We start from the raw sequence: 24,335 nt of genomic DNA, 5'->3' as shown, positions 1-24,335 counted from the left end.
ATCAGAATCGCGCTCGCGCACGTCACTGTACGCGTACGGTAAGCGCACCGTAAGCGCACCGTAAGCTGGCTCAGATATATATATTGATTTAAAGGCTATTTTCTCAGAATCTACTGAACAGATTTACACCAAACCTACAAAAGGCACTTCCTTGACCTGTAGACTACCTCTCTGCCAAATTTCAAGGAACTCTGTTCAGCCGTTCGGGCTGTAGCTGTGTCTAAAGGTCCTATGGAAAAATGCATGGAAAAACGCGTTTTGGGACCCCCCTTTTATCTCAGCCCCCGCTTGACGAATCCCCCCGAGACTTTCAGGGTAGGAGCGGAGCGTAGCGCCCCACCTATTTTGAAAATTTCGCGAGGATTCGTCGACCGGCGCCAAAGTTATTCAAAATAGAATGTTGCGGTTTTCCTATGGAAACAGGGTCCTAACTATAACTACCTACTGGCGACCGCCAGTAGGTAATATATATATATATATATATACATGGTGTGATTGTCTTTCATTTAGGCACTCAAGAGATTATAGGCTGGTAAAACAGGCTGCTTTACATTCCTTCAAGACTTAGCCTGAAGGCTGCTCTCCATAGCTACCACTAGGATAGCTTTCAATAAAGGTTGTCTTTAACCTATAACCAATAAGAGGTTGTTTGGACTGGTACAGGGTGCCCACTATATCTAGTGAACAGCATATACCAGGCCAACTTCTCACACATAGCCCAAGCGATAGCTCTGTAGTGTGATGCAGGAGGTGTATTATCCATAGCCAAAGGGATAGCTCTGTAGTATGATACAGGAGGTGTATTATCGTATCCTGAGGGCTAGCTCTGCTGTATGATGCATGGGGTGTATTATCTGTAACCCAACGGATAGCTCTTCAGAATGATGCAGGGGGTGTATTATCCATAGCCTGAGGGATAGCTCTGTAGTATGATTCAGGAGGTGTATTATCCGTAACCTGAGGGATTCCTCTGTAGTATGATACAGGAGGTGTATTATCCGTAGCCTGAGGGATAGCTCTGTAGTATGATGCAGGAGGTGTATTATCCGTAACCTGAGGGATAGCTCTGCAGTTTGATGCAGGAGGTGTATTAGCCGTAGCCTGAGGGATAGCTCTGCAGTATGATGCAGGAGGTGTATTATCCATAGCCTTGGGGATAGCTCTGTAGAATGATGCAGGATGTGTATTAGCCGTAGCCTGAGGGATAGCTCTGCTGTATGATGAAGGAGGTGTATTATCCGTAGCCTGGGGGTTAGCTCTGCAGTATTGTGCAGGAGGTGTATTATCTGTAACCTGAGGGATAGCGCTGTAATATGATGCAGGAGGTGTATTATCCGTAGCCTTGGGGATAGATCTGTAGAATGATGCAGGAGGTGTATTATCCATAGCCTGAGGGATAGCTCTGCTGTATGATGCAGGAGGTGTATTATCCGTAACCCGAGGGATAGCTCTGCAGTATGATGCAGGAGGTGTATTATCCATAGCCTGAGGGATAGCTCTGTAGTGTGATGCAGGAGGTGTATTATCCGTAGCCTGAAGGATAGCTCTGTAGTATGATGCAGGAGGTGCATTATTTTTAGCCTGAGGGATAGCTCTGTAGTATGAAGCAGGAGGTGTATTAGCCGTGGCTTGAGGGATAGCTCTGCTGTATGATGCAGGAGGTGTATTATCCGTAACCCGAGGGATAGCTCTGCAGTATGATGCAGGAGGTGTATTGTCCGTGACCCGAGGGATAGCTCTGCAGTATGATGAAGGAGGTGTATTATCCATAGCCCGAGGGATAGCTCTGTAGTATGATGCAGGAGGTGTATTTTCCGTAGCCTGAGGGATAGCTCTGCTGAATGATGCAGGAGGTGTATTATCCGTAACCTGAGGAATAGCTCTGTAATATGATGGAGTCATACACTGTATTATCTTTAACCAAGCCATGCCTATGCTTTATTGGGGGTTAGTCTGTTATCTGTGTCTTGGCGGATGCTTTGTGGTCTACAGCATGAGCTGTGGTATCAGTAACCAGGCTGCGCCTCTGCATTATGAGACTTAGGCTTTGCTATATGAGCAGAGACCCTGGAATTACGCTGTATGCGGCTGAGGTGTTTTCTACTTAATTATTGATTTGCCACACTTGCCACATAACTCATTAGGTGCATCGTAATTAGATTTTCATAAAAAAATGTTTAAAATGGATCAAAACATACCAAAAAGGCTGCCACATGTGCTGATGCACAGCAGCATGTCCTTTTCAAAGGTTGACTGCTCATCTTCCAGTTGCTGATTGAAGTATTAAGATTGTACTGACACTAACAAGGTGAGGCCTTTGCCCAGGCAGTATTAACACGTGTAACAAGCACTGGCAAAGGCAGTAGGTCTGGCATTGACTACAACTTTTTTGCAATTGGCAATTCTTGTTTTGTTTCGTCATTTCTTTTACAGAACGTCATTGTTGTGGAGTGGCTGGGCCATGGCCAATACAAAAAACACAAATCATGAAAGAAAACTATATTTTTTGTCCTAAAATGCACACATTTCCATAGTAGTCCCTAGTTAAGGGTACGGGTGTGCTCCTTGTGAATGAGCAGAATGCTGTCAATCACAATGAAGTTAGCCAATGGCTTAAGTGGGTTGACCAACAGCCCTTTGGAGAATGCTGTAGGGGACAGAAGAAAAATGTTAATGACACAACAATAGTAGGCCTGGGCAGAGTTTGCAGAGTTCCACTACACAGTACTCTGTGAAGTGACCCAAAAACTCTGCTGCGCTACACAGAGTTCCATAAGAGGCGAAGTGCATTAGGTCACACTGGTCGCGCTGATTTTTAGCGCCGGCTGTTTGTCCTGCGCTGGAAAATCAGCGTGAACAGCACCATGTGCAGTGCAAGAGGACGCAGCTTCTTTCTGCCACTCTAGTAGTGAACGACAGCTTCCTCAACGCGAACTGAAGGTTTCTCAACACGAGTGGTATCAGCCATCCGTGACCACCCGCGTTGAGAAGTCTCGCTGGGAGGTGGTCTGGAGTAAGATTTTCCTCGCTTGCGCTCGCCATTGCGGAGTGGAGTTTTTCAGAACTCTGCGCACTATGCGGAGCGCAGAGTGGGAAAAACTTCGCAAACTCCACAAGCAGAACGGAATTTCATGCCCAGGCCTAAACAATAGACCAATAGACATAAGAGGACTGGCTTAAAGTCCCTATCAGTATATATATACTTTAAGTAAAAATCAAAAGGTCTTGGCAAATACCAGACCTAAAAATGGCACATAATTTGGTCAACACTGCAGCAGAATTCCAGTAGCCCTTGGTGTGAGGTGTACTATACATAACCTGGAGGTATGAGCTTTTTTATCTGTAACTTGGACATACTACTACTGCCTGAGGCATGAGCTGTTCTGTATGTATTCTGAGGGATGAATCTGTTGCCTGAGGCCACATTATGTGGAGGTGAGCCACCAAGCTGGCCCTGGTCACACTGCACAAGATAAGAGCCCAGCTGAGACATCTGACCAAGTGTGCCAGTCTGGAGGAACTCCTTAATTCCTTCATCCACCCCATCTGGCGAGTCCCTTACTTTTTCTCCTCTAACTGGAATGTTATTTGAATTTTTGGGTATTGCCCTTCTTACATGCCAGAGTTTTGTTAGCAAGGGTCTTTCCACAAATGTGTTTTCCTGGTGTCTTTTTTGTCTCTTTTTTTGTTTACACATTTCTACAGGGTTTATTGTTATAAATGTCAGAAAATCACGTGTGCATGACACACTTACAAATTCTTGCTTGGTGGCAGGGTGGCTTTTATATGTGCCCAAGGACTAAAGGACTGCTTGTTAAGATTCATTAGTTGCACTTTTCCTTAACTTTACTGGAAAAGTCGGGTTTTCCCAAGTAGAAATTAGTGCCCATGATGCATGTTGTGCCATGCACACGATAAAAAAAAAAGTGAGAATGGAACCTTGAAGATTCTCCCCATGCAATCTCTCCCCAAAGAACTACCCTCTGAAAATGTGCCTCTCTCCTGCTTATTTCTTACTTTCTCTCTCTTGCTCTCCCACTCTCCATCCCCTTCTCTCCCTCTTTTCTGTATCTCCTCCCAATCCCTCCGTTTCTCTGTTATCATCAGCTCTATGCATCCAAACCTTCTCCATTCACCCATATCTGCGATTGCTTCTGCCTGGGTATACCCTCTTCTATTCAGAGACGTGGGAAATAGCTAGAAATTCATACAAATGTAGTGCCACAAAGTCCTTCAATGGTTTACATTTTATGCAACGTTGCCAACTGTAAACATAATTTTTGCCAGACCCTCTTGTTAATGTGTCTATTGTCTTATGCCGCAGAATCAGTTTAGTGTGGTTCTCCTTTCAAATTTCTTTTCCAAGCTACTCTCCAGACACAGCCTCTGTTTAGTGATGCCCCTTACAGCAGAATGGCCTCTGGCTTGGAGCGCCCACAACAAAGGGACAAAGCAGGGCCGGCTCTAGGGCGGTGTGATCGGTGCTGACTTGGGGTGGGGGCGTCATTTTGCAAGTATATTGTGATTTTTAAATGCACCTGCTGCCTAGTTCCCAGCCTCAAGCAATTTTCGGGCATCAATTAAAATGTCGAGATAACGTTGGTGATTAATCGTCTTCCCGAAAATAGACCAGAGGTTTGTCTAGTGCAAGTTTTGACTCATCCTAAGGTAGGGCAGAGGGTTATAATGCCTGCTGCTAAGAACGTGTACTATGAAGATAACAAAGTGCATATAATGTAAATTGGTCAGTGGGTTACTGCTTCTGTAAGAGAGCTCCTTTTGTAACTTGTCGTTTATAAGTCAAAATCCTAATATAGAATATTGAGCTATTAACTGTCATCAAAGAGCTGCATGCAAACTGCATGGTATATGTTAGAGATATATGTTTTTTGCCCTGTCTTTCATCATCTTAATCTTGAGAAAATGGTTAATTTGGGTAGAAAACAATTCTTATTATTAAAGGGAACCCCTAACAATGATGTTACGTTTAAATATTGAATTTGTGCTTTTCAAGAATAAGGGCTCTTAAACTATATTGCCTACCACTATCAATAACACACTACACCTTGTGGTCCTGTCTGATGTAACATTTCCTATACACTGATTTACACACATATGATTGTCTCTGTGATGAAAAGTGCTCTGACACCTTACACTGGTATGAGTGGCGCTATAGAACTAAATGAATCTGAGAGTGTGGTTATGGAGACTTGAGGGGCACTGTTAAAGGATGCTACTGGGGGAATCCATGGTGGAGGTGGTCATTGGGGGGGGGCGCACCAACAATCACTGTCGCACAGGGCGCCACCAGTGTTAAGGCCAGCCCTGGGACAAAGAGGAGTGAAGTTTCTGTGCTTGATTGTCATCAGCCCAATCAACAGTGTAATCCAGGAAGAACAAAGGACCTCACTTACGGGGTACCCTTCCCATTGCAGACAGAAACTGCAGTCCTACTCCTCACCCCTACCATTTACCGAAGGGCTGTGCTTCAGAAAGTCGTAGGCCATTGCTGATAACGTCCCCATTGAATTTCTAAAGGAAGCCCAGTCACCATTCTTCTCATCTCTGGATCTGAACCGTAACTCACACCCACTCAAACAGGCTTAGTCTTCACAATGTCAACAGATTTGTCTGCACTTTGTGCAAATTTGCTTTGGAATGTCCTACTCAACTTAGTATTGGCCGAGAATTAAATAAACTTTAATTAACTACTTACGTCCTCCTCTTTGCCAGCTTCCTTTTGCAGCATGTCTCCTAAATTCTAGAACCCTTCCTAATCATGCACCTGATATTCACGACTTACTTTCAAAAGAGACTTGGGATTTTGTGTTCCTGACTGAAACATGGTAAAGGAATTTACCGCACCCGATATTGAATTAGCTATTTCCCCAGGCTTCTCTAACCAGCATTTAAATCCAGGGGGTTGTGTTGCGTCATTTTTCAATCACTCCTTCGACATTTTGAGTCTAGTCTTCTCTTTATCAAAATAACAGCAACTTTCTCATTTTCTGGAGCCCTCATTTATCATCTGCCTATCTCCCGTCATGAATCATTATATAATTTTATCAATGTTATAATTCACGTATCACTTCGATTTGCCAATTTTACCGGGATTGGCAATTTTAATTTACATATAGGCAATATTCACTGTGAAATAGTCAATCATGTTAAGGATGCTTAGAAAGGTGTTAACCTTCCACTACTAGTGCTTGAACCCACACACATAGTAGGCCATTCTCTTGATCTCATCTTGCCTAATCTCTTTAACTTTCAAGTTAAGTCTGTGAAAAAATGGATCCAGACTGATTAATTTTTAGCACCTTTTGCTCTTAAGATGGATTTTAAGATGGAGCCAGGTATTACCATTCACAGAACAGAGAGGGCATGGCATAGAATTACCTAGCCACTTCTATCATGTCTGCAAGCCACGTCTCCAGTTCTGACTGCCTTGCCAGATACTGATGGGGACCTTTTCAACAATTGGTTAATCAATGTGTTAGAGAAATTTATTCCTCTCAAAACACAATTTCCCAAACTGTCTAAACCAACAGCATCTGGGTGTACACCATCTTTACAGGCAGAGAAAAGACTTTGCAAGCCATTAGAAAGAAAATGGCGTAAATGCTATAATCCTCAGGACAAGCTTAGTTAGAAGGCTGCGCTGAGAAACTATCATAAATCTATTAGAAACTATCATAAATCTATTTGCAGAGAGCAACGTGACTAATTTTCCACACAGAAACCTGCAGCTTCTAACTCTTCCAAGGAACTTCAATCTTTTTTATCCCCAATGGCTTCACACAAAAAAGCCTCCCCTTCATTGGAGTTGTGTAGTGATCTGTCAAATTTTTCTGATGATAAAATTCATACTATCTGTTCAAACTTTACAGAAAAAAAAATGTCAGCAGATTCGGTCAATTCAAAGAATGAATGACGCCCTAGCTTATCGTGTTTTAATTATATATCCCCAGAACAATTAATTAAGTAGTTAAATAAATGCAAATCCGGATCTCCACTTGTCCTGCTCGTATCTTGAAACTAGTTTCGTCATCTATTATTGTTTTAAGTAATAGTCTGAATAATTCTTTAAAAACTGCCATAGTACCGAAGAGCTGGTAACAAACTCTCCTTCTTTTATTGAAGAAGCCTAAGTCAGACCCTACCATATTCAGCAATTTCAGACCTATTTCACTTTTTCCGGCAATATATAAGATTTTAGAAAAAAATAATCAACAGCTGTCCTCGTTTTTAGTAGCTAATAATCTTTTACATGACTTTCAATCAGGATTTTATCCTGGTTACAGTACTGAATCCGCTCTACTTGAAATATCCAAATTTATCGAGAGCAATTTGGACTGTAGTGCCTCCTCTTTGTATCAAAGTGGATGACCATGAATTGCCTTAAACTAAATTCAGATATGACAGAAATTAAATTTTTGGGAACAAAGAGCCCTCCTGTACCTATGAAACAGTGGCCTAATGAAGTATGGCGTGCTACAACACCTTCTGCTCTTGCAGGAAATGTAGGTATTACATTTGAAACCAATTTATCATTTGTACCACAAATTCGAAACCTGTCATCTGTCTATTTTACGAAACTTAAATCTGTAAAATAAATGATTCAATTAGATAATTGTTCACTCTTAAGTTATATCAAGCTTGGACTATGCCAACATCCTCTATCTAGGACTCCCTGCATATCTGATTTATAGACTCCAGATCATTAAAAATGTTGCTGCTAGACTGATTTTGAGAATTCCTCTTTAGAAATCAGTCACTTCCTATTTGGAACAGCTGCATTGGCTTCCGGTGTCTTTTCAGATTGAATTTAAGGCTTTAGTCCTTGCTTATAGAGCTTTTTATCAAGTTGGCCCTGTTTATATAAGTAACAGAATTAAGCCCTATCATCAATCTAGAGTGCTCAGATGTAACAGCCATCTGCCATTACAAGTTCCAAGAATACATAAAGCTAGAATGGGCGGCAGATCTTTTACTTTTCTAGGATCAAAACTGTGGAATAGCCTTCCTTTCACTATGCAGAAAGCTCAGAAGATGATATCGGAGTTTAGGAAGAAATTGAAAACTTTTATTGTCCAGTAAGTTTTCATTTATTTTCTATCACCCGGTTAAGATTAAGCTGAGCGTCAGGATATTTCTTTGAAGCAGCTGTGCATTTCACAAGTGATTTACTATTATTACTGTTATTATTATCATTATTATTATTACAGCCACAGAAAGGCAGACACTAAACTTCCACTGCCTGGGGGAGCTGTCCTATCTTGTACCATGCTAAACTTAAAGAGGTAAAAAATGAATCCCACTTTGCTTTGTAAATAACAGTGTGAGCCAAACTTGACGATTAACATCAGAAGACATCCACTTCAGAATTTGCAGAATCCTTTCACTGTTTGCAATATTACCCATATTTTCTCACATTGCTGTGATCTTGAGATTAATTATTCCTTTGATCGTCACATTCAAATAATGTTGTTTCTTTCTACAGCCTTGCATCCTCAAATTGTATGCTGTATCAAAAAGTATCCTCTCTATTCCTAAAATCCAGCATGAAAAACTGTCCTATACTTAAAAACTTCAGATTGTCAGTTTTCTTTTTCCTCTCACATGACCCTCTACTTCCTTCCATCCTCTGCATGTCATCGATCTGAGCACCACATTCTCTAAGTCACATACAGTATCCCTTAATTTCTATTGTTGGTCTTCTGCAAACTGCCCACAACTCACTGCAAAGATCCCAACCTCCTCTTTGAAAGTCATTTCCCTCCTACCTAGCAATACCTAATTTCCTTTAGTTCATCTTTCAATGCCAGCAATCCTTCTAACTGAACGTGCATCTAACTCCTGTCGATATAATCTACCACAAAGAACCTGGCGTAAATGTATGAAATGGTTTTCATATTCACACAAGACTAATCCCAATAACATGGGACTAACCACTAACTTTGAGTTCCAGAGCAGCATGCACTCGCAGTAAAGCACGTCAACGCCTTGTTGGGACTAGTAAGCATGATATAAATGCCATTACAATTATAATATGTATCCTGACAGATGGATTCGCTGTCTGAAGCATGTTCTTCTACTACAAAAAAAAAGTTTGCCGCTGTTAAAAGCATACGTTTTGTGGCAACAGTTCAATTATGTTTAACTGAGAGGATTCACATCTACTGGAGGCACATCATCTATTATTACTCTCCACTTCTAAGTCTAAAAATTGTTCCCCAGATTTACCTTAGCCTGTGGTTCTGTAACTATAGACGCAAGATTACAAGTTTTGTTCCCTTGAACTATTAATAATGAGAAGGTCTGGATGAAATTTTCATTACGCTGGACACATTTCCAGCACTTATGCCTTTTATGCATAATTCCAGAAATTACACCATATTGCACAGTATTAAGTCAGTTTGGGTAAAGGTCCTCTAGCGGAAGCACAGAAACAATGTAAAAGAGCAGAGCATATGCGGCTGTTATTCGTGACATTTGTGTTTTTTGTGATATTTTTCAAATGTCATCACAATAATAAGTAGCCATCAAGGGCTCCTTCATCACCCTATATGTAAAAGTTACTTTGCAAAACTTAATTATATATTAATTTTTTTCAATAAGATGAGAAAAAGACTCCTTTAGCAACCGGAAGTATATGTAAACAAATGCTTTTACTCATATATACAAGAAATATAGCAGAAATGAATGATATCATACATATACATAAATCAACATAAGGGGTTCCATGAGTTCTATGATTTAATATTCAATTAAGTCGTGTGAAGTAACTTTTACATGTAAGACAATGAACAATCCCCTTGTTGGCTACTTATTATCGTGATTATACTTACCCTAGCTTCCAAGGGGTTATTGGGCTTCACTTATTTGGTGTTATTGTTTTAAATATAGTGCTACATGCCAAATTTGCATATTAAGTGATGTTTCTTAAAATTCATGCACTCACCTAAATAAGATAGGAGATAAAGGGTAACAATTTACAACTGGATAGGAATGGCTGCAGATGTTGAAATCAGAGCTTTACTGTTCGAAAGGGAAGCGTCACAAAACATCATTGGCCAGCACTGAGGCGCCCTCTTTACTTTGGTTGGCCGGACCCGATTATGACCTTCTAGTCGAAGGCTGCACACAAATGTTGCTAGTGAGCTACCTTTGATGGTCAGTAGTAGGCTTCCCCATACAATAGCAATAGTATACACAGGTCTTGTATCCGGAGGGGATTGATCTCAATATCTTCTGTGATTCTAGATAGCCTAGATAGGGTGTTAAAATGCTGAATAGCGGTGATGAAAGAGTATTTAAACTATCTAGAACTATACATTCATACATTACTTAAGCTCGGCATAGCTGAGTGATGGCTCTACTGCCTAAGACCTACTATACGTGCCAGACCATTTTCAATTGAAGGATAGTTCTGCTGTCTGAAGCTGGTGAGATCTGCGTAACCTGAGGCAGATGACAACACTAAAGTCCTCAAGAGCTGTAACAACCATGTGTTCCAGGTCTCTAAAGCCAGAACCTTATTGATTTATAGAGACCTTGGACTTAGATCTCAGTAACTGAGTGATTGCTCTGCTTCAGCAATCCACTCTTGGGAATCTCCACCTTGTCAACTGTTGATCTCCCTTTAATTTAGATCCACATTTTGATCATGCCTTCTATCAGAAGAGGATTATTGTTTTATTAACCCGCATTGGATACCTAATTTTTCTATGGTCTAACTTTCACCTCTATATTTCTCGTAGAGCATCCCAGTGTTGATGAGCGTGTAAGGAAAGCATGAAACGGCTAACAGTTAATTGTCCAGTCTCATGTTACAGTTAAGTGATTTATATCATTACTGTCATATTTAACATCAAAGTTCAATTGCCCTCACTTGGTTCTTGTTCTCTTCTTTGTAAGCTTTAGCAGAATGACCCCTCCTTGCTACAATTCCTAAGAAATGGTTTCTTAGGGAAACATGCTGAACCCTTGGCTAAATGGGCAGTGTTCCTACAGGTGGAACACTTTTATGTCAGAGTCTAACTAAAGAACTTATGTTTGGTGGCTTCCTTACTGTTAACACTATCCTCACGTCATAGACACCTAGTTCAATAGGAGATTTGATTTTTCATACACAGTCAACACAATGAGTTAGACGTTTGGCGATTTCAATTGCCTAAGATAGGTTCTGGTTGCAAGCAAAACTATATCCTAGACATGGGTCTAATAGTGCATAAGACAAGCTGACCTCTTTAACATGTCTTCAAAAGACCCCTCAGAATTGCAATATAAGTGGGTTTTTTTTATAAACAATTTTATTATGTTTTTAGAAGCCATGAGTGGCCAGCGCAAACAAGGCAAACATGTGGTTACACATACATAGACACATAATCGAGTACGCCAGAGCCTTCACGGCCCTGGTGCCGCCGACGCCCTCTGTTATTTCCATGAGGATCAGTCTAGGGGAGAGAGGGACTGCCCACCCCAGATCTTCCGTCAGTTCACCCACCACTGCCCCTCAGTATGCTTGTAGTAGAATGCAAGACCAGACCATGTTGAAAAAGTCCACGGTCGCGGGTACGCATCTAGGGTAGGTGGCATCAGGCCTGAGGCCAGCTCTGTTCAAGTGTGGGGTGGAAGATAAGCTGCATGGAGATAGTAGGTCTGTATAAGCGAGTTCGCGGGGTGCCATCAGGGTGTTCAGCCAGTCCTCGTCCTCTAGTGTCCCCACCCAGTCCTCCCACCGGGTCCGTTGGAGATAAAGTGAGCAAGGGGAATTTATTATGAGAGTGCGATACATTTTTGAGACACCTCCCTGACCTAAAATACCCATGAGGATTTTAGCTTCAAGTGCGTTAAACTCCAGGAGGGGTTCTGGATTGCATATGTGGGTATGGAGGGCATGACAGACCTGAAGGTATTTATAGAATTGGGAATTTGCGAGGGTGAAGGATTTATGTAGGTCAGCAAAGGAGCGTATATGGGTCCCCACCCACACGTCACCCAGGTGGGAGATCCCAATGGAGTCTCAGGCCAGAAAGCCGGTAAGCGACGCCACATCCTTCAGCCAGGTGCCGTGCCATAGGTGAGTTTGTTGTGTAAGTTTAGCTTTCCATTGCGTATGGTGCAGGGTGGTGCACCAAGCTAGGAGTACTATTCGTGTAACCAGGGGCATGCAGGCGGGGGTCAGGCTCCTTATAATAGTGCCTGTAGAGCGGGGAAGCACAGCCATCCCAGTTCTAGCCTATAGGCTGGGTCGGACCACCCTCCATTAAACCAGTTGTGCACCACGAGGAGTTGGGAGGCTAGGTAGTAGAGATATAGATTGGACATGCCCAGTCCGCCATCATAGAGGCCTCGCTGGCAATGGGCAAGAAATAGCCGCGGACGTGTGCTTCACCATAGAAAGGTGCGGGCGTCACCCTCCAGCACCATGATTTTGCAATTTGGAGAGGAACGTTAAAGAAGATGTAGAGGAAGTGGGGCAGGATCATTATTTTATACAAGGCTATGCAACCGATCGCGTTCAGGGGGAGGTTCCACCTCTTGGTCAGGTGTGTTTTGGCTTTCCAGAGCAACGGTTGTAAGTTCAGGGACCAGGTGAGTATTTGAAACACAACCTGCGTAGGGGGATTGACGACTGTCAGTCGAAGCAGTCCCTCGATGGAGCCAGGGGAGCCAACACCGATTTGGCTGGGTTCACCATCAAATCCAAGAATCACCCAAAGGTCTCGAGTAGGAGAGAGCATGGGCCGCTCTGCGCAGGGTCTGCAAGGTAAAGGAGAACGTCATCCGCATACAGAGCGATGTGGCCTTCCTGATTGCTGTCCCATCGCCATCCCCTGTACAGCTGGTCGACACGAATGAGCTGAGCTAGAAGCTCCATCGCTAGGGCAAAGAGCAAGGGGGACAAGGGGCAGCCCTGCCTTGTGCCGCGTTGAATGGGAAGGGGTCGGAGAGGACCCCATTCACTCACACTCGAGCTTGGGGATGGGAGTATAGCACATCCACCATGTCTCAACAAGCATTGGCATAGCCAATAGGTCTCGCCTTTGGGACCTTATAAGTGTTTAGCCATGCAACAGTTGAATAACTAAATACTTATAAGGTCCCAAAAGCTAGACCTATTGGCTATGCCAAGCGGCCGCGAAAGTGAAAGTGATCGCGATCAAACATCAAAGCGGCCGCAAAAGTGAAAGTAATTGCGGTCAAGCGCGGCGCGCGCGCCCGCGCACATGCACTGTAGCTTTAGGCTGGCCTGGTAGCACTTTTTGGAGCCCTCTCAATAAGTCTCGCCAGGCCAGCGCATGCGCTGGGTCAGGCGAGACCTAAAAACGGGGGCCAAGGCTGATCCGGGTTAGTACTTTGCAGAGATAGTCCCAGTCCACTGTATCAAATGCCTTCTCAAAGTCAACTAGGAGCAAGGCCAGGTCGCAGGGCAAAGAATAGTGGTGGGCAAGGGCCACTTGTAGCCGCCGGATACAATGTTGAGTGCTTCTTAGTGGCATGACGCCACACTGGTCTGGGTGGACAGGTGTCAGCAGTATGCCAATCTGTTGGCCAGGATCGTGGCGAAGATTTTCGGTTCACAGTTGAGCACGGAGATGAGGTGATAGTGGGCACAGGAGCTGGAGGGGGGCTGTGTATTGGGAATCACCGCTATGGTGGCAGAGTCTTAGCCCTCTGGGAACGAGCCCTGTTGACACATCTCCCTAAAAATCTCGAGGAGGCGAGGGAGCAATAAATCCTGAATTTTCACCATGTATTCCATGGGGGAACACGTCCGGCCCGGTTTCATCCCTGACAGTACGGCCCTAATCACCTCCAACGTGTTGATCTTCGTCCAAAAGTCAAATAAACTATCATTGGTATGGCAGCTGGGCCCTCTAAGGATAACCACGACCAATAAGTACACCTACCTGGGAGTACAATTTGCAGACACCTGCAGACCAGTACTGCAGGTTAAAGCACTGGAGGCAAAAGCAGCCAAGCTAACATACGGCTTGTGCAAATTACATCACAAGCTTGTAAGCCACTCGACGGAAGGGATCCGTCGAGTAATGCAAGCCAAGCTAATGTCTACACAGTTATGGCCACCTCGCCTACCCTGGTCTGCTGGCCAAAAAATTGGAGGGCCTATACACAATGGCTTACAGAAAAGGTTTCAAGCTCCCTTATTCGACTAGGCGTTCACTGATCCGACTAGAGTTTAACATCACAGCAATGGACATTAAATGCAAAAAAGATATAGTCAAATTTCATCACAATGTGTTTAATGCATGCCCGGTCACAATTAGGGTAGCGCTACAGGTGGTCTTTACAGACAATAACAGTCGCTGGGCGAGGCATTTCCTGATGGCCAAAAAAAATATTGGGACTACCAGCTGATCTCTTAACAGACACAACATTAACAAAGCTTAGTTTAAAGAACCTGCTAAAAATGTGTGGCAAGAACATCTCGAGGCAACAAGACCTTGAACGGATCAGACCTTTTCAGGCTGAAGAAGGACTTATTAGCTCATATGAAACTCGGAAGGCAAGCCCTACAAAACGTCATGATGGTGAGGCTCTTAACTTTGCCAATACAAGACTATAGAGCTCACTGGAAAAACCGGTCGTCAAGTGGGACTGGATGTTGTCTGTGCCAATACCACACAGAATCCGCGGAACAGGTCATCATCTGCCGTTGCCCAGCTTTGCTGTCCCCAAGGCGTTTGTACTTAAGATCCATGTTCATTCAGCACAGCCTAAGAACATGCAAGGAGGCCTTAAGGCACACCTACACCACTATAGTCCCGATGGAGCTGGCATGTATTGGAAAGTTTTATGCGGTTGCTGGAATGACTTTACGATCGGCCCGAGAATTGACAGTTAAATAAATTACGATTCACAGATTACCAGTACTCGCATTCGCTCAGCATCGCACTTTTAATACTATTACTGTCTACACTAACTTTTACTAGTAACAGGATATCCAATAGACTGAGCCCTCCATGGTGACGTAGCTTTGTATACCCTCTGCATGTCAAATCCTTCATGTGTTTTAATCCTAAATGCACCTTTTTCTATTTTTTCCACCAATTTACTTATGTACTGGTACATTGTAGCATCTCTGCATTTTGTCCCCCTTTTTAGAGCTTTATCAATTTTACCTTTACCTTTTTAACTTGTATCTATTTGCTCTGCTTTGGTAAAGATTGTAAGTAATCATACAATAAAGAATTACTTACCCTAATCGCCTCCAACGTGATGGGATCTTCCAGGCCTACCGCATCTAGGGGACGATTGCTGGCCGCCTCGTCTTTATCTTGTGGTATCGAGTACAACTGCTCGTAATAGCGGGGGAAGGCTCGGGCAATGTCTGATAGGGCCTGATGCGTGTGACCTGTCTCGCCTCTGATCTCTGGAACTATTCTTTTGGCCTGGCAATGCAAAACCTTCCTATACAACATTTTCCCATTTTTATCGACCCATCCATAAACGATGGCCATTGACAAGCGCCAAAGGTATTTGGCTGTGTCAAGGCTGTGTTGGTGTATGTCTTTTCGGATAAGGCGCAGTTGGTGGGTAGTGGCTTCCTCTGGGTCAGAGAGAAGCTGGTGTTCCAAACAGACGACCTGGGCCTCTAAGTGTGTGATAAGGGAAAGGCACTCGCGTTCTCGTGACCTGACCAAGCCCCTCGCAAAGCCTCGGATGGTGGCTTTGCTGGCGGACCAGAGTGTACTTACTCGGGCCACCATTCCGGAGTTGGTAAGGAAGTAGGATTGAAGTTCTCCTCTCAGAGCATGGAGAAAGGTTTTGTCCTGTAGACACCACGTGTTGATGTGCCACATGGGCCTCCGCATTGTGTAGCGACCACCGAGGTCAAGGGGAAGGGGGGAGTGGTTGGAGATCCCTCTGAGTAGTATGTCAATGTGGGTCAGTGCCTGGCAGTCTAGAGCCTGTAGGAGAACCAGGTCCATATGTGAGTGGGTGTGGTGAGAGGCCGAGGAATGGGTGTACTGACAGTGTCGGGTGCCAGGATCGCCAGGTGTCACAGAGGCCCCAGGCAGATAGCCAGTCCGTAAGAAGCCTGGTTCCGGGATGTCTGGAAGTGGTGGGCCCGATACAATCGTGGGTCGTGCCAAGACTGCATTGAAGTCCCCGCCTAGCACGGTGAGACCATGAGGGAGGTGGGCGAGGAGTGTTGCCAGATCAGTCAGGCAGCCTCCCAGAGCGGCTGGGGGGGCGTAGATGGACAGCATCACAACCACCCGCCCCTCCAAGGTGTCCTCCAGTGCCACAAAACGCCCCTGGGGATAACGTGAGACATGCAAAACTACTAGGGGGAAGGAATGGTGGAGAAGGACGGCGACCTCTCTTCCTCCCTGCATGAAAGACCCTGTCGTAGCCTTTGCGGGACAGGTAGGGACAGCGCTCACCCTAAAGGTGGGTTTCTTGCAGGAGTAAGACTTCTTGTAGGTGGTGGTGGGCAAAAGCGAAGATCGTTGAGCGCTTGATCTGGTCTAACAGGCCATTGACATTCCATGACAGTACACTGAACGTCAATTGGTGGGGTCAAATGTGGTTGCTGGGTGGGCTGCGTGCCTGGAGGTGGCGATGGGGAAGGCCTGTCTGACAGTGAGGCAGGCGTCTGTGAGGCTCTAAAAGATGCTTGTATCGCAGGTTTATGGGCGCTTGGGTGAGTAGAAAATGTGCTTGTGCCTGTAGGGAAAGAAACTTCGTGAACAGTCAACATATAAAACGGACCCCTCCCCAACTCCCGCCCCACCCAATATTTCTACCCCAGAAGCATCTGTTGCCCAAAGGAAATAAAACAGTAGAGTAAACATGGGTTTTCCGTAGTAGTTATACGGCAAGGGTAACAATGAACCAGCTTCAAAGCAGGATTCAGAAAGCCAGCTGCTGCAAAAGAGTGGATGCACGTTCCAGTTGGACTGGTATTAGTGTAAAACTGATGTGTCTAGGTATAGGTTGGGGGGGCCCCAACCCCCATGTCAGGCAGCATGGTCCCTGTCGGAGGCCTGGCCAAGTGTGGGGCTGCGGGACAGATCCGAGTCTGATTAAGGGATTGGAGGTGGTTTCAGGGAGGGAGACGGTGAGTGAGTCCCAGCTCCAAAGGTCGGCCACTCTCCTTCTAGAAGGTCCTCAGACTGAGCTCTCCCATTACGTTGTGGTGATAATGAGGAACTCGGTGGGGAGGCCGAGCGAGTCCTACTGCTGCGTCTTCTAGAACGACGGCGTCGCCCGCTGGAATGCTGTCAGGGCGCGCAGCCGAGAGCATTGACATCGATGGAGGAGGAAGGATGCTCATGCAGTGCCCTTTCCTCTGTCAGCCACTGCCAGGCCTCCTCAGGTGAGTCGGGAAAGATGGATTTTTTTCGGAAGACTACGTGAAGCCGGGCTCGGAGGAGGAGGTGATATTGTAATCCTAAGTTCAGCAGTTTCTGTTTGACATCCTGATATGTTCAACTGCGTTGCTGGACCTCCCTGGTGTAGTCTGGGAAAATCATGAGTTTACTGCCGTTGTGCTGGAGGTCCAGCCTGGCATGAGCCTCGTTCAAGATTGCGTCCCGATCGTGGAAGATGAGAATACGGACGATGTCAGTCGCGGGGCGCCGGGAGGGAGCCGCGGGCCAGAGAGCCATGGGCCCGTTTAGTCACAAACCATGGAGACAGATGACCCTCGGGCATCCAGGACCTGAGCCACTTTTTCATGTGCTCTGCCATCCATGGTGAAGTCGTGTGTCGGGTGGACTCCGTGACTCCCATGATTTGGATGTTACTCCACGACAAGCGGTTTTCTGTGTCTTCCGCTTGCGCATGCAGCTCCGCTGCACGGGACATCAGTGAGGAGACGTGGGTTTTAAGGGTGAGGATGTCATCTTTGACCATGGCGATCCGGGACTCCGCCTCCATGACCCCAGCCCTGGCGTTACACAGGTCCTAGTGAAGCTACGCCACATCCATTTTTTCTTCTCCAACTCTGGCCTCCAACATCGCCTGTAGGATAACTGAAAGGTCAGTGGGTGGGGTCTCAGCCTTGCCTGTGTCTGCAGCACCTGCGGCACTGGAGATGGGGGTCACCTGATCGGGTTTTGTAGTGGTCTATTGGCCTCTGTGATGATGCAGCGCATTGGGCCTTGTCCTTCCCCATGATAGGCGACCCTCCAAGCCCCCACCAAGCACGCGACGGCACTTGAGGTCCCAGAGAAGGCAGGCAGAGTCACCAAGAAGCCCCACAGGGAGCAGAAGCCACGTCCCTTGGCGGCGTCACACCCCCCGGGGGGTGGGGAGGAGAAGAGGTGCTCCAACGGCCCGCAAGATCCGTGAGGTGAGATGACCGGGGGGTTGATCAATGTGGGGGGGAAGGATTGCTGGTCAGACCGCAGGGACAGGGCAGAGGGCCCCGTCACCCTCACTGAGGCAGAGCAATACACACAGACTTGGGTTCCAGGAGGGGCCAGGAAGAAGAAGCCGCCACCAGGAGGGCGTCCAATCAAGCAAGGCAGGGTGGCAAAGCAGTCGGTGTGGCCACGGCTGTCGCGGGGGGTGACTATCCGCCCACTGCAGGTATTTTCTGGGGGCCTGGGGGTATCTCCTGCAAGGCCCCGCGCTGCCGTATCAGTCCCTTTTCTGCGTGGGGGTGCCACCGCCTCCGACGCCAAGATGTGCATTGGTGGCAGATGGGCCCTCCAGGGTGCCGCGGAGGGCCAGGCGCCGACTCTGCACCGGCCTGTGTAGTGGAGTCCGGCGCGGGCCTCCGGGATGTCTGTCAGTCTCCCCCTTGGCCCAGGGAGAAAGTATTGGTGCGGCTGCAACTCGGGTTTGCCGGTGGTCCTTCACAGAGGGCCGAACGAGGGAGGAAGAGGATGTGGTCCGTCGGCTACGCTGCCGACATTGGTGCTGGAAACCAGAGTTCGAGCCTCGAGGTCGTGTCCACATCCTGTGATTCTGGGCAAATCACTTAATCTCCCCGTGCCTGAATGTGTAATGTAAATACGGTGGGGTCGAGTTCGCGCTATATAAATATGCAAAAAAAAAGAAGCACCACCGTAGTCAGGTGGCCGGCGTCACCAGGCCCCGGAGGCCACCGTTCGACCCTGATCGCCATCAGGGGGGGGGGCCCTCCCTGGTCCAATCAGGGTCTGCAGGAGGCGGTCCCACACCCCCTCCGCAGTATCGCTGGTCTGGCCCCTTGTGGCCAGCTCGCACCCGGCAAACCCCTGCGGCGCAGGCCCGGCCACTCTCTTCAATGCAGCACGGTGATCAAGACACCTGGCAGGGGCTGGGCTAGACCCAGAGGTATCAGAGCACTTTACAAGATAAGGATAGTATAAGGCACATAGGGTATAAAAGCATATGGAAGGTAGTGCAACAGAAATTTGAAATATACAAAGTACAAACAACTTGAGCATTATACAAAACCAGATAAATAAACAGGGGCAGGAGCTATACATTTAAGTAATTAGGTAAATGGTGAACAGGAGAACAGGGTAGATAATTACTGAACAAATCTAGTATGATAGATAAGAAATCATGGAGTAGGACACAGGTTAGGAACCCCAATAATAATTGAGGAGGTGGGTTTTGAGGTCTTTTTTGAAACTAGAATAGGAGGGATTACAGCGCAGGTTTTTTGGGAGGGCATTCCAGATAATAGGGACATTGCCAGAGAAGGAGCGAGAATGTGTAGATTTCTTTTTATGCAGAGGTGGGATTAGGAGTAGGGTGTTGGTGCTTCTCAGAGGTCGAGTGGAGCCCGCAGTGTGGAGTTTCTTTTAGAGGTAATGCGGAGTGTTTTGGTGGAGGACTTTATGAGTAATGCAGGCGGTTTTGTAGGCAGATCTTCCTTCGATAGGCAGCCATTTAAGAGATTTGAGAGCCGGGGATATATGATTGAAGCGTTTTCAGTCTGTGATGAGCCTGGCAGCAAGGTTGAGCACAGCTTTGATTGGAGCTAGGTGTACCTTGGGATTCCATTAAGGATGGCATTACCATAATCAATACGTGACAGAACAAGCGACTGAACTACGAGTTTGAAATCATCGGTGGGTATGAATGGTTTGATTTTCTTGAGGTGACGGAGAGTGAAGAGGGCTCCTTTGGCAGAGTTTTTGATGTGAACATTAAGGGTTAGGGTGTTGTCGATAGTGATGCCAAGAGATTTGACGGAGTTGGACAGGTTAAGTGAGCAATTGAGTGCATTGAGGTCAGGGATCCATGATTGAATGGGTAGAGGGTTATTTTTAGGGGAGAAGAGAATGATTTCGGTTTTGTTAGGGTTGAGTTTGAGATGATTGGAATGGAACCAGGTTTGGATCTTGGTAAGGGTGTTGTTCAGGTGTAAGATGTCAGCATGAGTTTTAATCTTATAATAGATTTGGGTGTCATCGGCGTAGAGGTGGTAATTTATGCCTGCTTGGTTAAGAATGAGGGTGAGGGGTTCCATAAAGAGGTTAAAGAGGGAGGGAGAGAGAATAGATCCTTGGGGGACTCCAAGGGAGACAGGACTGGGGGTAGAGAGACAGTTTTGAATTTTGATTTGCTGAGTACGGTGTTGTAGATAACAGATGAACCATTTGTAGGCGGTGCCATTAAGGCCAAAACGGGTCCTAAGCACATTAAGTAGGGCTGAATGGTTGACTGTATCGAATGCTGCGGAGAGATCAAGAAGTGTAATAAGGCAGGTCTCGCCATTGTCAAGTGATTGATGGATGTCATCTATGACATTGAGCATTGCCATTTCGGTGCTGCAGCCTTTTCTGAAACCAGATTGAAAGGGGTCGAGAAGGTTGACATTTTCTATGTGTTTGTCTAGTTGTAGTAGGACACATTTTTCAAGTACCTTTGAGAGAAGGGGGAGGTTAGTGATGGGGCGGAGATTATTTAGGTCATTGGGGTTTTTGATTATGGGCGAGATTTGACCAAGCTGAAGGGAGGAGGGGACACAGCCGGTGGAGAGAGAGGTGTTGATGATTTTGGTCCAGAATGGGGTGATGATGTGCTTAAGGGCAGGGACAAGGTTGGAGGGTATGGGGTCTTTTGTGTGAGAGGACGGTTTTAGATTGCCAATTATATTGAGGACTTCAAGCTCAGTGACGGGGAGAAAGTTGAGCAAGGAGGCATTGTTCTTAGGTTGAGATTTAGGGGAGTTGGTTACTGGAGATGTGGAAGGTGAGAGGCCTGTGGAGTGTTGGGGGGGAATGGAAATGGGTGGGTGAGGAGGCTCGCTGGGGAGCGGTAGGATAGAGGGCAGAGGAGAGAGAGTGTCGTCTGGAAGGGGGGATGTGGAGTAGGCATTAGAGGTGAGGACAAGATTGGATTGGAAGTTGGAGGATAGTTGTGTGGGAAGGAAGGATTGGTCAATTTTTGCAATTTTTTCTGAGAAGAAGTGGGCAATTTCTTCACATTTGTCTGATGAGGCTGTCATATTAGGAGGTGCGGGGGAAGTTTGGTTTCGGATGATTTTGAAGAGTTCCCTGGGTCTGTTTTTGGCACGGTCAAGTTGAGTGCGGAAGAAGGATGCCTTTTCCTTGAGGATGTGTTTTTTGTAAGTGGATCTAACATGTCTGAGAAGTGCAAGATGGAAGGGTGAGGGATGGTGTCTCCAGGTTCTCTCTTGACACATCATTCATCACTTGAACGTGTCCAAATAACCTCAGTCTTTTTACAAATACTTTAATCTGTTTGTTAAATGTTATTTGACTCCCGTTTCTCTGTTCACCTGCAGTAGGTTCAGGTAGACTCTTGTAAAACTTCCTTCCATGCCAAAATTAAGTAGTAAGACATATTGGGCCCGATTCACAAAGTAAACTTAGACGTTGGGTCTAAACTTAGTCCAAACGTCTACGTTTACAACTTTGGGAACTCACAAAGGGCATTTACTGCCATTTACGAGTAGTATCTTTACCGCCGCAACCAGGCTGGAGATCAGCCCTCAGTGCAGACTTAAAGATACTACTCGTAAATGCCCTTTGTAAATTAACAATGTCATAAACTTAAGATATTTGTTCTAAGTTTAAACCAAATGTCTAAGTTTACCTTTGCAAATTTGGCCCTTTGTTTATCAAAGATGTGAACTGATCATTGGCATAGCAATAAGGTAAAAAAAATAAAAAATGATGTTCTTGTATCTGTCCAGAGGAGGCCATTCAAATAGCTAGACCGAAACACGTTGACAACATAATTGGAGGAGTATTCACAGGTTTTATGTTATGAAATCAATTTTTTGGCCTTGTTCACAGTAAATGACACAAGGATAAAGACATTATGGGCCTGATAAAATCTGTATGTCCAGGTGCAAGAATCGACACCGGAAAGCAGGTGTTGCACCAGCAGGTGTTGCACTAGAAAAGCAATATTGCAAGGACAGTACAATTTAAAGACAATTAAGTAGAGATATGAGAAAGATGTCCTATATGTTTTTAATTTTTGAATAAAATGTTGTTTTGATTTCAGTATCATATATTGTAAAATGTTGTAGATAATACAAACTAGTTCTTAAGTGTGGCTAGTAGTAAATCCTTAAGGGAAAGGTTGACACCAACAATGGCACACGCTTTACTGTGTGCAGTAAACATTTAATAATTTATCCCTAGAAGGACATATACACCAGTTTTGTCTTTCAGTACCAGTAATTTCTTTGATATCACCAGAAGACGCCTCTTCAGCAACTAACATGTTGATTCTCATGCAGAATGAGCAGGAACGTACTGCATCAAGTTACCCAAGGTATGACTGGTCTTGTGAGATTTGGTCACCAAACTATTGATGAGAGTTAAAGCATTTCCTAAAGCCTAACATACAAGACAACTAGAATTAGTACAGAACAAAATATGCCTCTTCAAGAAATGGAAGACAATTAAAAAGGAAAACCCTTCCCAAAGAATAGCCCTGTAAAAACAGGAACAGGTTTGAGACAGTTGGTGAGCACATTTTAGAAAGGATCAGAAACCCCTAAAAAGGCAATTCGGTCATTGAAGATCTCTGGAAAAATAGGAATATAGCTTAAGGACAGCACAAAAGGGAACATTAAAAAAAGATAGTGTGATGAATCTCACCACACTGAAGGGGAGTCACAAGGTCTGGAATGTGCATTTCACCTCCAACCCCAGATGTCTTCAGCAGCTGCAAATTATTTTAGTTAACTCTGACAGCTTGCATAAGACCATGGGGGTATGGGGCAACAAAGGAAAAAAAGGTGAAGCTAAACCTTGTGACCAACTCTCCGCTAGGAGGAACACTCCAAGTGCGTTCTGGTGATGAGTTTTTGATGGAGCTAAAAAGTAAAATAATACGGATTACACACTTTCCAGATTCATGCTTATACAGCTACGGCATTGCTTTAAATGTTGAATTTACCTATGCCTTATCCTGAGAGAACTGATCACTGTGCCTTAAATGCTACTAGGGTATTTTGCAGTGAAGAGGAAACAATATTGCATAAAGGCCTGTCTCTTTACCATGCTTAATAAATTAATCATGTCAGGAGTTAATAATTCTCAAATTTGCTTTTTATGTTTAACTACTAGTTTGATGCTCCAGTTCTAAAAATTCAACTGTAGGTCACTCTAATTCTAAACTGTGTGGTTGTGGTTTAAACTTTTATAATAAATATAGCATTAAAAAGCAGAGCAGAAAGGGTATACTAAATGAGAACAGAGTTGAAGATCCAGTTTGTTGGCTATTGAAGTGCAGAATATCAGAAGATATGCAGGTGTTGAATAAGAATTATTTTATATAGAGTCAAGGAGGGATAGTGAAGGAAATGAAAGCTTATGGATCAGCTTTAAAGAAGTCATTGTACATGGCAACAGAATTTCTAAGAGCATTTCCTCAGGTTAAGCAGATCTTTGCTTGAACCGTGAGGGACACTATAGTAAAATATGACAAGACTACAAAATGGTAAAGAAAAAGTTCAAAAAATAGGATGAAAACATGGAAAGAGGGCAGGTGCTCAGTGGAGGGTGTGTTTAGCATACTATGGCAAAGAGAAACGTTTAAGCTTGCTTTAAAGTTGCTTGCATCTTTTTACGTTATAGGGGAAGAAGAAGAGTGGTTAATTGTTGAAAAGCCAGATTCTAGTGGCTCGCTTGAACTTACCTAGTGAAGGTTATGAGTGCACAGCGATAGGGAGCGAATTCCATAGTTTAGCTCCTGCAGTAGAACTGATAGCAGAAACTGGCTTGAAGAACCTAGAGCCTTGTTAGGTTGATAAAGCCGGATCCTCACCATTAAAAAACAATGGCTGCGATGATACACTATTCTGAAGACAATCATGAGAGCTTTGTGCTCTATTATGGAATAAGCAGAAAGTCTGTAAAAGATTTTAG

The sequence above is a fragment of the Triturus cristatus genome, unplaced genomic scaffold (assembly GCF_964204655.1).
Source record: "Triturus cristatus unplaced genomic scaffold, aTriCri1.1 SCAFFOLD_200, whole genome shotgun sequence".
In the NCBI taxonomy this organism is placed as follows: Eukaryota; Metazoa; Chordata; class Amphibia; order Caudata; family Salamandridae; genus Triturus; species Triturus cristatus.
The sequence above is the reverse complement of the archived record's forward strand: the minus strand, read 5'-3'. Positions refer to the sequence as shown.